Raw genomic sequence first — 14,301 nt, 5'->3', positions numbered from 1 at the left:
CCTGTGGGTCAAATTGACCCATTTTAAAATTTGAAAATGTGGGAAAAAAATATTTTAACAGTGAAAACTTCCACATTTTCAACATTTTTTTGGAAATTTTTTTGGACATTTTTTGATGGGATAAAAGAAATGTTAAAAAAAAGTTTCTTTAAGAACATTCGGGGGAAAAAATGAACCAAAATCCAGCGAATTTCGCTGGATTTTGGTTCATTTTTTTCCCTAATGTTCTGAAAGAAAATATTAGAAGTTTTACTGATAAATATGTAATAACATTGGATATTTTTTTAAAAATTTTTGGAAGATTTTTTTTACTCATTTTTAATTTTTTTCTACAATTTTTATTTCTTGCCAAATTATTTTTTTTAAATAAAAGGTTTAAGGAAAACTTGTAAAGAATTTTCTTCCTGAAGATTTTTTAATTTTTTATTAATTTCGGGAATTTTTTGCTGAATTTTCGGATTTTTTTTTCAGAAAAGGCAACAATATTTTTTGGTGCTGTAAATGAGGACAACAGGAGGGTTAAGACACCTAAGCTTGACAATCCTGGTAAAATAAAGCTTAAAAAAATTCCCAGCTAATTTTAAGATCTCAATATTAAATCATATCTTATTTCAAGAAATCTTACCAAGGCATTTTTCGCATGTTCTACTGGCAGATTTTTCACTTATTTCTAGGTAAAAGTTCTTTGAAATAAGTTTTTTTTTTCTTGTTTTGAGAGGGGTATTTTTTCCAGTGTAACTAACCCTCTGTCCACCGGGTTGAACTGGGGGCTACAGATTCATGCCATTAAATCACTGTATATGTCTGTTTGAACACCAGTTTCATTATTGAAGCTCCCTCCAGGTTATTCTGAGCTTCTATCAAAGGACCGCAGTGCAAGTACACAGTTCGTCTCTCCCAGATACCACGGCTGGAAAGCTGATGAAGGCATCATTCGTCTCGTTTCTCCCTGTCATTCATTGTTCTAATATCAGCAGTAGTAGTGCTGTACGGTGTACCAACACTCGAAAGCTACTGCAATGCTTTGCCATTACCAACGACACCATTCCACACTTGATCATTAATGGTGCTTTAAGAATGACAGCATTGTATTAGAAGCTTTATTTCCTTGATGTGCGACAGCAGGGCAGTGTTAAAGCGGGACTCTGCTTCCACTCTGCACATGTAGTGGCCATGTCAAAGGCTTTTTCTTCTCTCGTGCGCGTGCTGTAGCTTTCATGATTACAAAACAAGTGACTGCAAAAATCTAACGTCCTCAGATTGTCCACAAAGCACTCCCATGAGACAAAATGTGGCATTATTTGACATAAAGCCAGCTCTGGGAGAGACGGACACTACAGAGCCCATCTGTAAAAAGATCATTCATCCACGCAGGCTATAGGAGTCGACATGTCCGACTTTGCAAAGCATCTCACTGACTGAAGATTTTAAAGAGTGACGGATTAGCAAATGTGACAGAGAACCTTGAGACAGCTAAGTGCAATAACAACAGTTTAATTTAGCTTTACTGTTTCAGCTTACCTACTAGTGTGGCAAAAATCTCCATATGCAAATGCACCATTCACACTGAAAACATGAACCGGATTAATATATAATTGCAAGGCTATTTGTAACATAGCTGGCAGGTATCATAGTAGACATTTTTGCTGTTTTCAGGCCGAAAATCAACATGCCCGCCTATAACCAAACACCACATGGCATTTTTACACAAAGACTCTTCTAAATATTATATGTACAATTGAGTAAAATTGAAAGTTATTTATAAAGATATTGTAGTAAACCTGTTGACTATTTTATATGAAATAACTCAGAAAGCCTTGGAGTCTTTCCAGTCTTTTCTTCAGGAGGAAATGACATCATGTGGAGCAGGTCATGTGATCTGGAATTAACACACGTCCTTGAGGTGTTTTTGGAATGGGGAACTTAGTTGAAAGTGACACAAGTTGTTATTTTCCATATAAAATTTGACATATTGCCAAAAAAGAAATATCTATCATGATTAGCAACACAAGCTACAAATGATCAACTGAATCCCTGCAGAATGAGCGAAAGTGCGACATTAAACTGTGCACTTAAACTATAGCACTGGCAATGATACAACATGTAAACACATGAAAGTGTTAAAAAGCTGATTTTAGTGAAGAGTTTGTCCTGTTCTGGTTGGATATGAAAATGTATGAACACCCTGTGGTGCAATAATTCACTCCTGCTGTTTTATGTCTTATTATTACATCTGCTTTGTCACATATTATTACATTACCTTTAATGGTGTTTTGCGCTTTTGCTGTGGTATTGTTTCCATATTGGTATCGATAAATTAAGACAGTTATTAAAGTTGTAATTTTGTTTTTGCAGCAGCATTTATGAGCCCCAGCCATTGGTATTACAGCATCAAAACACATTTATGAACCCTCTTTCCTTTGTTTTTTGATGAAAGAGTTTCTATTCTGGTTGATTGATGTATTATTCTTGCGATCAAATTTGGCCTAAAAATTAAAGAATTTCAAAAGGAATTTGCTTAGACAATGAAATTTCTGGTTTTGTGACATCCTTAGTCTATCCTCTTCCCCAAAAAACACACTAACTAAAAAAACAAAATTCAGTCTATGCACCATCCACCATAGTAGCTGACAGTGCGTCAGCTAGAACCTTAAGCCTTCAAATGTCAATCAGCTGCTGTCATGGGAAACGCCCACGCCAAAAACTTTCTCAGCCTCTTTTGAATAACAAGTACAACCGTGACATCATTTTAATTCGTGAGGGGAATTCAAATGTCAGTTCAGCTTAATTTAAACAGATCTTTTAGAGCAGAAATGTTGCACAATCTGAATCAAACGCTGCACAGGAAGTACGCAAACAGGATCATGCATCCTCGTGGTAACATAAGAGGAAAGTCTTCTCGATTCCAGGGACAAAAGAATCCGCAAGAAAGCGAGCGTACAGAGAGAGTGAACAAAAAGCTCATTAAAAAAGTCCGAGAAATAACGCTTCCTGAGAAGATAATGGAAAAAGCTTGTTATTCAGAGCACGAACTCCAGCCACTTCTGCGGTCAGTTCCCAAAGTCATTTTCAAATGTTTAGGTTAGAAAAGGATTAATTCTACATGAGCAACAGGAGAGTTGTCAACGGTGACCTTTCAATACAGTTCCAATGAAAAGACAAAAAGGTCCAAATCCCATATTTATGCCGAAGGAGTATGAACTCAATAGCTTCAACAGAGGGAGGATGATTGTGGCTTCAATTTTCTTTTCATTCTCTTCATCTCATTAAAATGTGTTTTCCCCACTGCCTTTACACGCAAAGAAAATAATCAAAAGGAACAGCAGAATGAGAAATCAGGGTGAGGGGGCTGGAGAAAGGGATATTAATCAAGGTGGAGTGCAAACAGCAGGGCAGGAGAGAAAGGAGTGAAACCCAGAGTGTTTTTTGTTTTTTTTGCTAATTGTTCAAGGAAGTCAGGCAGCACTTGCCATCAACTTCTAAAGTATGTTGCACTGGTACAGGAGGGCGAGAGGCCAAACACTCCCGTGACCTCGGTCTAATTACTGCATACCTTGTGGTGAATAACAGCAATTCTGCAGAGACTGTAGCAGAGAGGAGGACTATGCGATGCCAGACGGCTGCCTAGTCCCCTCCGTACCTCCCTGTGGTTCAAAAAGCAGCACAGCATGTCTCTGCTGCCCCGGGGCAATGGCAACTTGTGGGGAGAATGCATGCGCAAGTGTGCATCTATCTGCTCTACATTCTCCACTCTGCTCGTCGCAAGCTGCAAAGGCACGCTTTTCCCTGGTATCGAATGCAGAGACACGAATTGTTAACATTCAATTCTCGCTGTAGGCTTGAGAGCGGTGAGTTTTCAATCAACACTTGGGTCTAAGTTTCTGCTACCGAACTCAGAACGTCTGACTCAACAACGCTGCGAGGATGATGTCATACAGGGCACATTTTGGATAGCATATTTTCAGTGTGTGTGAAGCTCCTAAGCCGAAAATAAATGTTTCAAAAGAAAAGCACAAGGAGAAAATAAACAGCCAAAGGCCATGGGTTATTTAGAACAGTGCACGGCCATGGTGCTGCATGGCCGATAGCCCAAAGAGTCTTGCACATTTTGCTCTGGCATCAGGACAACCAAGACAGCCATCTAATACAAACGATCCATTTTAACCTCTGAATGTGCACCAACTTGAAGCGTAAGAGTAGACCAAAAAGAAACAAATTTCACATTAACTATTCCCAACCACAATGTAGCAAAAAGCATAGAACTCACTAAATAATTAACTATCTTTGATACAGACACAGTGAGCGCCATTCAGGCACCCATAGTGAAACTAAACTTCCCATTAATCAGCCATATTAATAATTCTTTCATTTGAAAAGCTCCAGCTAACATTAGAGATGATTGGAGTTCCTGAAAATGAACTGCAAAAGAAATAAAATGCCATTCACTAAACTCCATTCCAAGTTATGTAATCATATTATTATTTTTAATTGCCATAGCTACACTCCAAAACCCAAGGATAATCAATTTATAACAACACAAATATAATGAATCATAGAAGATCACACAATATTTAAATTTGCAGTCATTTTCCAGACAGTCAAATTGGTTTCATTAACTTGCTCTAAACAATTATTTTCCTAGACCATGAAGCTGTTGATATATTCTTGTCACTTTTTTAATTATTCATTAATTGCTTGCTTTAGAAAATGTCAGAAAATGGCAAAGAAAATGTTGATCAGTGTTTCAGAGAGTCAAAGGAGATGGCCTTGAATATCTTGTTCTGTCCACAAACCAAAGATATTTAGCTTACTGTTATATACGAGTAAAAAAAAAAACAGGAAATATTCCATTTAAAGCAGCTGGAATCAGAGAATGTTGCTTTTATTGCTTTAAAAAAACACTCAAACTTGTTAAATAAAGCAGGTAAAGAGTTGGTTTTTCATTTATGGGTGACAGCTAGGGACAGAGCGATTATTGAGGCCGATATTTGGCATTTTTAACAATTATTGGTATCATTCTATTGATTAGGGATATCTGTCCCATATTGGCTTTTTTTCCCCAACAACCAATATGCCGATATTTTCCAGCTCTCCATTTCCAATTCCGATATCAACCAATACCGAAAACCAATTGCAGGCAACACCACAATTTTCCTGTAAAGGAATTAATGCATCATGTCGAATTTTATTGTGACCGCCTCACTGGATGCATTCTCAAATGCAACAAGGCTTTCCAAATGTAAACACTGTCTGTGCAAATCAAGAAAAGTACTTTAACTTAAGTTATGGAAAAAATGTCAAATTTATGCCTTTTTAATTTTTTTTACAGTTCACACTCTCCTTCCGTTTAAGAATCCTGTAAATGCCGGCAAAATCAAGGCATTATTTTATCGATTTTTATGATAGGTTAAAAAAAAAAAAAAAAAAAAAAAAACGATATTGACTGATATTACATTTTTATGCCAATATCGGGCTGATAATATCGGTGGGCCAATATTATCGGACATCTCTTAATTTTCATTGACCGATTATCGCAAAATCAGCTAAATGCACGACTTTGGCTAGAGTAATCTAGTATGAATGACACGCTTCCTGTTGTTACATGCTATGAATATATAACATTTAAATTACACATGTACAATTTAGTGGTATTAATTATGAGTTAGTATTATTCAGTAATAGCTATCCCCTATTAATGAACAAAGCTAGTTATGAACAAGACGACATGGTCATCAATATCCCCTGCCACATGTTGATGTCTATGTGTCTATATCCAAGATAGTGATCAAGGGCCATAACTCTGTTAAATATAATCGCACAGGTCTCATTTTCGAACTTGATCAAAGGTGTCCATGGTGTGAAGCTACACACTAATTTAGTAATCCTAGCTGTAATAGTTTCCGACAAAAGCTGTCCCCTTCATCTCGGACGGACGCACGCACGGACGGACGGACGGACGGACGGACGCACGGACGGATGCCAAACCTGTGTCCCCTTTTTCCACTTTGTGGAGGCGGGGGATAATAACGTATTACCTGCTATCACATGCTGTGAATAAATCCCCTAATGAATGTATATTGGTTCCGAATATCAATAATTGGCCTTTCTTGATCTCGACTAATCAATATCACCATTGGCCGTGGAAAATAAAAACACATATTAGTTGATCCTATTGACCATAATGAATTTATTGCTGCCAGTTCTGCTTGGAATTCTTGGACATACAACCGTTCACGCTTGCACTCGAACGCAGAGCAATCACAGTGGCCTTTGCAGCCCCAAAGGAACGGACGTTAATCACGATAACCAAGGCAACCTGCTGACGATGTTTGTGATGACAGCGATTCATCTATTTCCAACTTGTTTCTCATGCTTTTAGTTGGATAATAAAAAAAGTTTTACCAAAGCTATGACCAATCTAATCACAATGCATCAATCCTTACGACCCGTGACATGGTAGAATCGTTAATGCGTCATTTCCCTCAAGTAGTCAAGAGCGCCGAGCGTTTGGGAAAAATTGAAGATCTATGTAGAATAAAGGGTCTGAGTGCGGTACAGATGTGACACATTTGAAGGATTAGTCATCCAGCTGCTTGTTAAATAGCAAAAGATGATCTCTCTGACTCAGTGCCAAGGCCACAAACCCCATCTTCCCTGCATAGAACTGATTAGAATATACAATGTGCAGTATCTGGGATTGATGCATGTGCGTGTTGTAGTACGCCAAATGACTTCGATGCAAAAATGACACAAACAAGCCAGAAAACGGATTAAAGCTATCAACGAAAAAATAAGTCTTGGCTCCCTTTCAACTTGTCACCCGAGTCTTATTGTCTGTTAGTGAGACAACTTAATCTCATTCAGTTTTTCTGACGGATCAGGGCAAAAAAATCCAACAATAGGGAGTTTTTATTGTTTTTCAGTGCACAAAAACCATGCACCATCTGTCAAACAGATATTTGGATTACTGTATCCTTTCTTTTTTAGAGTGAGTTAAAATGCAATGTACTTCTACTCAGGTGAAGAGAAAGAAAAGATGTAAAAGGAAGAAAGCTGCTGGAGGATCTGGTGTATAAGCCCAAAGATGTGTCCTTCATGCAACGGATTGAAGACGAAACAAAACACAGAAAACCGCACAGTGGTTGTCAGTCGAATTACGCCAGAATAGTGTGAAAGCAGAGCGCCAGGCCTTCTCCTCTCACTGTCTGTCAACTCCGTGTCCTCTCTTCTTTCCTCGTGGTTCCTCTGCATCTACTGAGCATCAGGTGTTTGTCTCTCTTATGGCCACCTGTCTTTCAGAAGAACCACGCTCTTCTTGCTGACAGTTCGGAGGGCATGAGTAATGTCTACGAGCACAGGGACAGACAGAGCGAGCCGAGCAGCCAGTCTGTTCAATCTCCTGAACCCATTTAAACGCGCCTCTCTCTCGGGTCCCAGCGGAGAGCGGGATGAAATGAGTGTATGAATGGGAAGGGAGGGAGACGGAGAAAGGAGGGTGGGAGAGAGAAAAGCTGAGAGAGACGGCGTTGCATATGTAATGACCTCCCAAGAGTGATGATGTGAGCTGGCTTAAAGCAGCTGGAGGTGACCTCCCTCCAGGCAAAACTAACATGACGGGTCGGCAAGAAAGAGGGCTTGCTAAAGGAGAGGTAAAGGCTAGTATGAAGCTTGACAGGAATCCCAAAAAAAATATCTTCAGACAGCTCTGTCCTTAAGATCAGGAATCCTCGGAGAGAACAGAGTAAGACAGATGTGGTCCATACATAGACTTGCTAGACTGTTACAACACCAGAGACAGTTATTGAATGCGCATGCTAATAAAGTGTCTCGTCGTTCCTTGTAGAATCTATACAGCGCGGCGCTAAATCAATGTCTTGTTACCAGTCTTATTGCAGACTCTTTATCTTGTCAGAAACTGCTGCTCTGTCAGTTTTCGACTGCAATTCTTGCACTGTACACAGTGAGATCAATACATCAGGCAGACGTCCAGGAGCTTTGTCTTCCTGTATTGTGTATGTACTCTTCGTCAGGCACTGCTCACATGGCTACGGTGTCATTTCCTTGATCACATACGCACGGCATGGTCAATCAATACTTCCTACCAGAGGGGGATCTTTATAGATTCCATAATGTCTTGGTTTAATGCTGTTTAAAGGAATTATTCAACATTTTGGGAAAGACATTTCCCTGTTTTCTTGTTAAGAACTAGGGCTGGCCTGAATAGTGGTTTCTGGCCTTCGAATATTTGGGCCCTATTAAAGACGAATAATCCGAATATTCGTTTCCGCCCCGTAACGTCCGACGGGGGGTGCGGTGCGGCAGCGGCGGCTTGTGGCAGAGACGGCCCAAAAATTCGGATCCTTTCTCATTTTTAGACAGTTCTGGGCACCATTTCCTGATGACAGATTGAACCCAGTGTAAAACCGGGGATATTCGGATTCCCAAATTAATATCTGGATAGTGCCGTAGCGAATGAATATTCGGATATTCGGGTCCAGCCCTATAAGAACATCAAAATCATTCTCCTGTATGATCTGTCAGAAAGGTGAATAGCTTCACCTCACATCAAGGCTGGAAACATGTACACCTACCCGGATTCTGTCAAGCTCCAAACATGCTCACAACCACCTCTTATCCTCAATAATTAATCAAATCAAATTTTGTCTTTTTCGTCTATCTTTAATGCTGAAAAAGCAACAGGAGATTGTGGTGCTTTTCCCATCGATCTCTGCATAAGAAAGCAAATAAGCTTATTTCCTAAAATGTAGGGAGTCCAGTCATCTGCTAATTGACAGGTCTGTTTAACTTTGGATTTTCTAAACATGCCAAATCAGTGTCCAGTAGATTTGACATAGAGTGATAGACTGGACTCAAAAAGTTGGAAGGTTTCTACTTTTTGTTTCAACCTGCCTGTATAAATCAAAAATTCTAGTGAAAATTATAAATGAATGGACCGACAATGCATTCATCTGCTGTAAAGTAAGGGATTTATGTTAGAATCCTAACCCTATGTTTGGACCCCATCCCTTCAATTTTTGCTATTTCCATTAAACCATTAGCTACTGCTAATGACTATAGCGAGCAAGCTACAGCTAATAAAAAACCCAAAGGCAAAAGTGAGCCAAATCAGTGGCCACCAACAAATTCAAAACAGCCTATTTTTCCTCTATTTTAATTTCTTTAATCTTAAAGTCAAGGATCACGGTTTCCAGTTCCCATTAAGTGGTCAATCTACAAGTAAATGACACCATCTTATACCGAGTAAATCTCCACAAAATGATGTTCCTATGCAACTAAACTGCATTCTCAGTTAGATTCTGAGGTAATTCAGTTTAGAAATAAATGCACTTTCTCACCTGTATCACTGTAAGAAAAGCATGCAGTTGGAAAGAGGCATAAGTTCGCATAAGGTGGTAAGAAGGGAGGATGGAGTAGTAAGCAAGCGGCCAAAAACCATCCATGAGACCAGGTTTTGCCTTTAGTAAAGTACAACTGATGTTACTGTCAAGTTTACTTTGGTTAAGTTTAAGCCTGAAACTACGTGGCGAGGTTGATTGACACAAAGAACTAGTTTTAGAAGGTGAGGCTCCAACATTATTTTGGGGAAAATAACCATGTTTTTGTGTAAAATACAATACTTTCACTACATATTTGAAGCTTCTCCTCCATTTTCTGGGTTACAGCAAAGCAAACCAAATGGGAATGACCCGAAATTTTTTCAGAAACTGCGTTGCTAGATTACCAGGCCTTAGCAACAGTAACTGGCCGTAAACGTCACCAAACAACAAGCTTTAGTGTTGTTCCACCACCAAAAAAAAAGCAGGTTTCCACTGTGAGCAACTTAAAAAGAATCTATCCTGGTCCAGCCACAATCCACAAAAAAAGGGTCAATCTGAGATAGACACAAATGCAAACACTTTCACACACACAAAACATGCACTTGAGTAGAAGAATAAGACAAGACTCATTTGATCGTTGCCAAGAGATGGGCAGGGAAGGACGGACCAACCGCCGAGGCTCTTGGAGAGGCTTTAATCGCTTCGTATTGATTGTTCTCTATTTTTTTGGTGAATCAGCAACAACTGGTGTGGGCTGAGGAGTTTGCTTAATATTCCCTTCTGTCAGTGAGCAGGTCAGTCAATTTCACCCTCCCCAATGCCTTCGCTCCAAAATATCCCATTTAGATCTCGTTTATATTCATCCACTGCAGTCTGAGAGTATCAAAATGTGAACTTTTCCCCAACATGAAATGTGAAAACTTACAATATCTCCCTCTGCAAATTTCGTACGGTATCCGGAGGGGAAATCTATCACATTTCGCAGGTTGCGCACAGTAATCCATAGCCGGTTCGTGATTCATCACAGCTTCACAATCACAATCTGATGTTTCCTCTTCTGGTTCATCATCTGCCTACGGGGCTGCTGGGCTTGCACTATTTCATTTTGTGAATTTGGGTGGCTTTTGATAGGAAAAAAAGAGATTCAAAAGAGGCTGAAAATAAGCCTCCTCTGCGTTAGATGACAGCAGTGATTTGCTGCAAAGATGAGAAGAATCCCCTGGGACAAAAGAGGTGTCACCGAGATTTGACGACAAACATCACGGGCAGATATTTTTTGACAATGAGCTTTCCCGTAAAGCAAATGGCACATGTCTAGTGTCTCTCAAAGCAGATCTGTGTATATATACAGTATGAAGCGCATACATCATTCACTACCTAGAGCTCAATACTGTACAATACACTTACAGCTTTGGTGTCAATGTCAGAGACAAAAAGCTAACAGGATACAACCTCTCTAGTAAACAGACTTGTACTGGCTGTGTCGACTATTCATTAAAATTCAAAGACTCTCATTGCAAGAGCAGCCTCGTTAATTGTTGGATTGCCAAAATAATCAGTGATCATCCTCCGCAAGCTCCCTCTCTCTCTCTCCCACCACATCTGCACAGATAAACACGCATCCTCCTGCTCCCACTTTAATTTTGGCTGGCACATGATTACTAGTGCTGCTCTGGAAGGGTTTTAGGTGTGTTTAAGGTGCACAGAATTTAACCCTCCTTTAATTAGAGAGCCAAGAATGCCAGAATCATTAGTTCAAAGAGACACGCAGCGAAATATGTTGGGCCTTCTGGAGAAGATTACACCTGTTTACAGCACTAAATCCACCTGTTAGTTAATGAACTTCGAAGGCAAACAAGAGAAAATGAATTTGACTTATGCGCTGATAGGATAGGCAGAAATCTGGAAAACTCGCACACGCATGATCGTGAACATGAAATTGGATTAGCCACTGCTGCAGTCGTGGTCCTTAAGCTACAGTTAGCAGATGAGACTAGCAGCATTTACCAACAACCACTCATCACCAGCTGGTAGACACAACCTGACCAACCACTAGAAGATATATAGATATTACAGGAAAATGAAGTTAGCAGCTGATCAGTCCAGGAGAAGAACAGAATATAGTGGTTGTACAAGTACATTTTGGCAATGTTGACGTGCTTTAGTGCATTTATCAGATTAGTTTCCTTAATTTAGGGTGCTTTGCAATGTAGGCAACCATTTCCGGTGCTGGAACAGCAGATTTTCTGAGCACTCATTGCACCACTGAATCACCTACCATCTAAAGTCAGAAACACAAGCATCTGCTTCTGTAAAATAACCACGAGGAACAACACTTCCTCTCTGATAAAGCAATCTGGTCGAAATCTGATCCAAAGCCAAAAGAAGCTAGAGAAGTCTCTTGTGAAAATGTTGTGATAAATACTGCAGAGTTTCAAGTAAAGATGCTCCATTTCTTCGGGTATGGCTCGCAATTACAGAGGCTTTCTAGAGGTATGGCTCCTGGAATGGCAATGTTTAATTCAGTTTTCAGGTCTAGCGAGTCCACATTTTGATTTGAAATATCACAACTGTTGGAGTTCGGACTGCCATGAAATTTTAATTTATTCACCCTCAAGATGAATTGCAATGAGTCTGGTACACTCCTAATGTTTTATATTGAACCATTATCAGTTATTTTAATTAAATACCTGCAAAACTAAAGGCAGCCCAGTCGTAAACTAAACTGTGCAACAGCTATGTTGTTTCACAGTGCAGAAAGTAGTATTTTCATTAAAAAGTCTGGAAAATCGTGAGCTGCGTACAAAGCCGTTCCGTGCATCACGATATTGATGAGTTCTTCATAAAACTCATGAATACCAACCACTTTCACGCAAGTATGAGTCGCTTTCCAGAAGACAAACAAGAATATTGAAATGGACTGATATTGTTTGTCGATGTTGAGGTTTCAATGTGTTTTGTTCAGTTCAAGATTTACCTAACGTCAGTGAACGTTAGGGATGTCCCAAATGATGCATCGATGCATCGTCTGAGCACGGACACGTCATCAAAAGCGGAAGTGAGCGCGCAATGCAACAGAAATCAGCGGCCAACTGGAGCGCGAAACACGGCCGGACGTCTGTGCTGCATCGTGCATGTATTATGTACGCACGATGCAGCGCGGACACCTGTGATCTATCGTAAACGCGGATGTCAGCGTTTACTATACAGCTGTATCTAAACGCGGACATCAGCGCTGCATCGTGCAAACATAATATGTGCACGATGCAGCGCAGATGTCCGGCCGTGTTTCGTGCTCCAGTCGGCCGGTGATTTCTGTTGCATTGCGCACTCACGTCTGCTTTTGATGACGTGTCGTGCTCAGACGATGCATCGATGCATCATTTGGGACATCCCTAGTGAACGCGCCATGTTTAGTTAGTCTTCCCTGTCCCTACTGAAGAAAAACAGGCCCAAACCATGAGGCTGCCACCACATGTTTGACAGTGGGGATGGTGTGTTCAGGGTGATGAGCTGTGCTGCTTTTACGCCAAACATATCGTTTTGCATTGTGGCCAAAAAGTTGGATTTTGGTTTCATCTGACCAGAGCACCTTCTTCCACATGTTTGGTTGTGTCTCCCAGGTGGCTTGTGGCAAACTTCAAACGAGACTTTTTATGGATATCTTTGAGAAATGGCTTTCTTCTTGCCACTCTTCCATAAAGGCCAGATTTTGTGGCAGTGTACGACTGATTGTTGTCCTATGGACAGGACTCTCCCACCTCAGCTGTAGATCTCTGCAGTTCATCCGGAGTGATCATGGGCCTCTTGGCTGCATCTCTGATCAGTCTTCTCCTTGTTCGAGGTGAAAGTTTAGAGGGACGGCCGGGTCTTGGTAGACTTGCATTGGTCTGATACTCCTTCCATTTCAATATGATTGCTTGCACAGTGCTCCTTGAGATGTTTAAAGCTTGGGAAATCTTTTTGTATCCAAATCCGGCTTTAAAACTTCTCCACAACAGTATGTCGGATCTGCCTGGTGTGTTGGTCTTCATGAAGCTCTCTGCACTTTAAACAGAACCCTGAGACTATCACAGAGCAGGTGCATTTATACGGAGACTTGATTACACACAGGTGGATTCTATTTATCATCATCAGTCATTTAGGACAACACTGGATCATTCAGAGATCCTCACTGAACTTCTGAGTGAGTTCGCTGCACTGAAAGTAAAGGGGCCGAATAATATTGCACACCCCACTTTTCAGTTTTTTATTTGATATAAAAAGTAATAAAATATCAATAAATTTCATTCCACTTCACGATTGTGTCCCACTTGTTGTTGATTCTTGACAAAAAAATAAAATTTTATATCTTTATGTTGAAGCCTGAAATGTGGCAAAAGGTTGAAAAGTTCAAGGGGGCCGAATACTTTCACAAGGCACTGTATTTGCTTTCTTATTTGAAGTTAGATGGGAGGATCTGATTCACTTAAACACTTGAGAAACAAACAGAATCCCAATATCCATCAAGCTAAACAAAATGGGTGTTGTTTCTACTTTAATATTTATGTCTAAATGTGTAGGTAGCATTGATATTCTGATAGAACTCACAGCAGAAAAAAAACTGAGAAGTTTTGCTGCACGATTATGAAAATGCAGATACTGTAATTCTTCTGCTCGTAGGTAATATTACACCTTTTATCTAAATATTTACAGTGACAAGGTTTCAAAGTATTGTTGATAGTGTAACTGCTGAGCTATTTTCTGTTGGGCGTGCCTGGTATGCAGCAACACGAGCATTTCTGAAACTTATATCACACTATTAATGTATTCTTATTTATTCCTGTTAATCAGGTTATGGAGTGATTGCCACCAACAACATTGAGCTGATTGCCACCAACAACATTGAGCAAGGAGAATTCCTGCTTGAGTATGTTGGAAAACACATCACTGGATCTGAAGGAGAGGCACTGTTCAAAGAGTA

Source organism: Acanthochromis polyacanthus, chromosome 5, assembly GCF_021347895.1.
Source record: "Acanthochromis polyacanthus isolate Apoly-LR-REF ecotype Palm Island chromosome 5, KAUST_Apoly_ChrSc, whole genome shotgun sequence".
Lineage (NCBI taxonomy): Eukaryota > Metazoa > Chordata > Actinopteri > Pomacentridae > Acanthochromis > Acanthochromis polyacanthus.
This window is presented reverse-complemented; position numbering follows the sequence as displayed.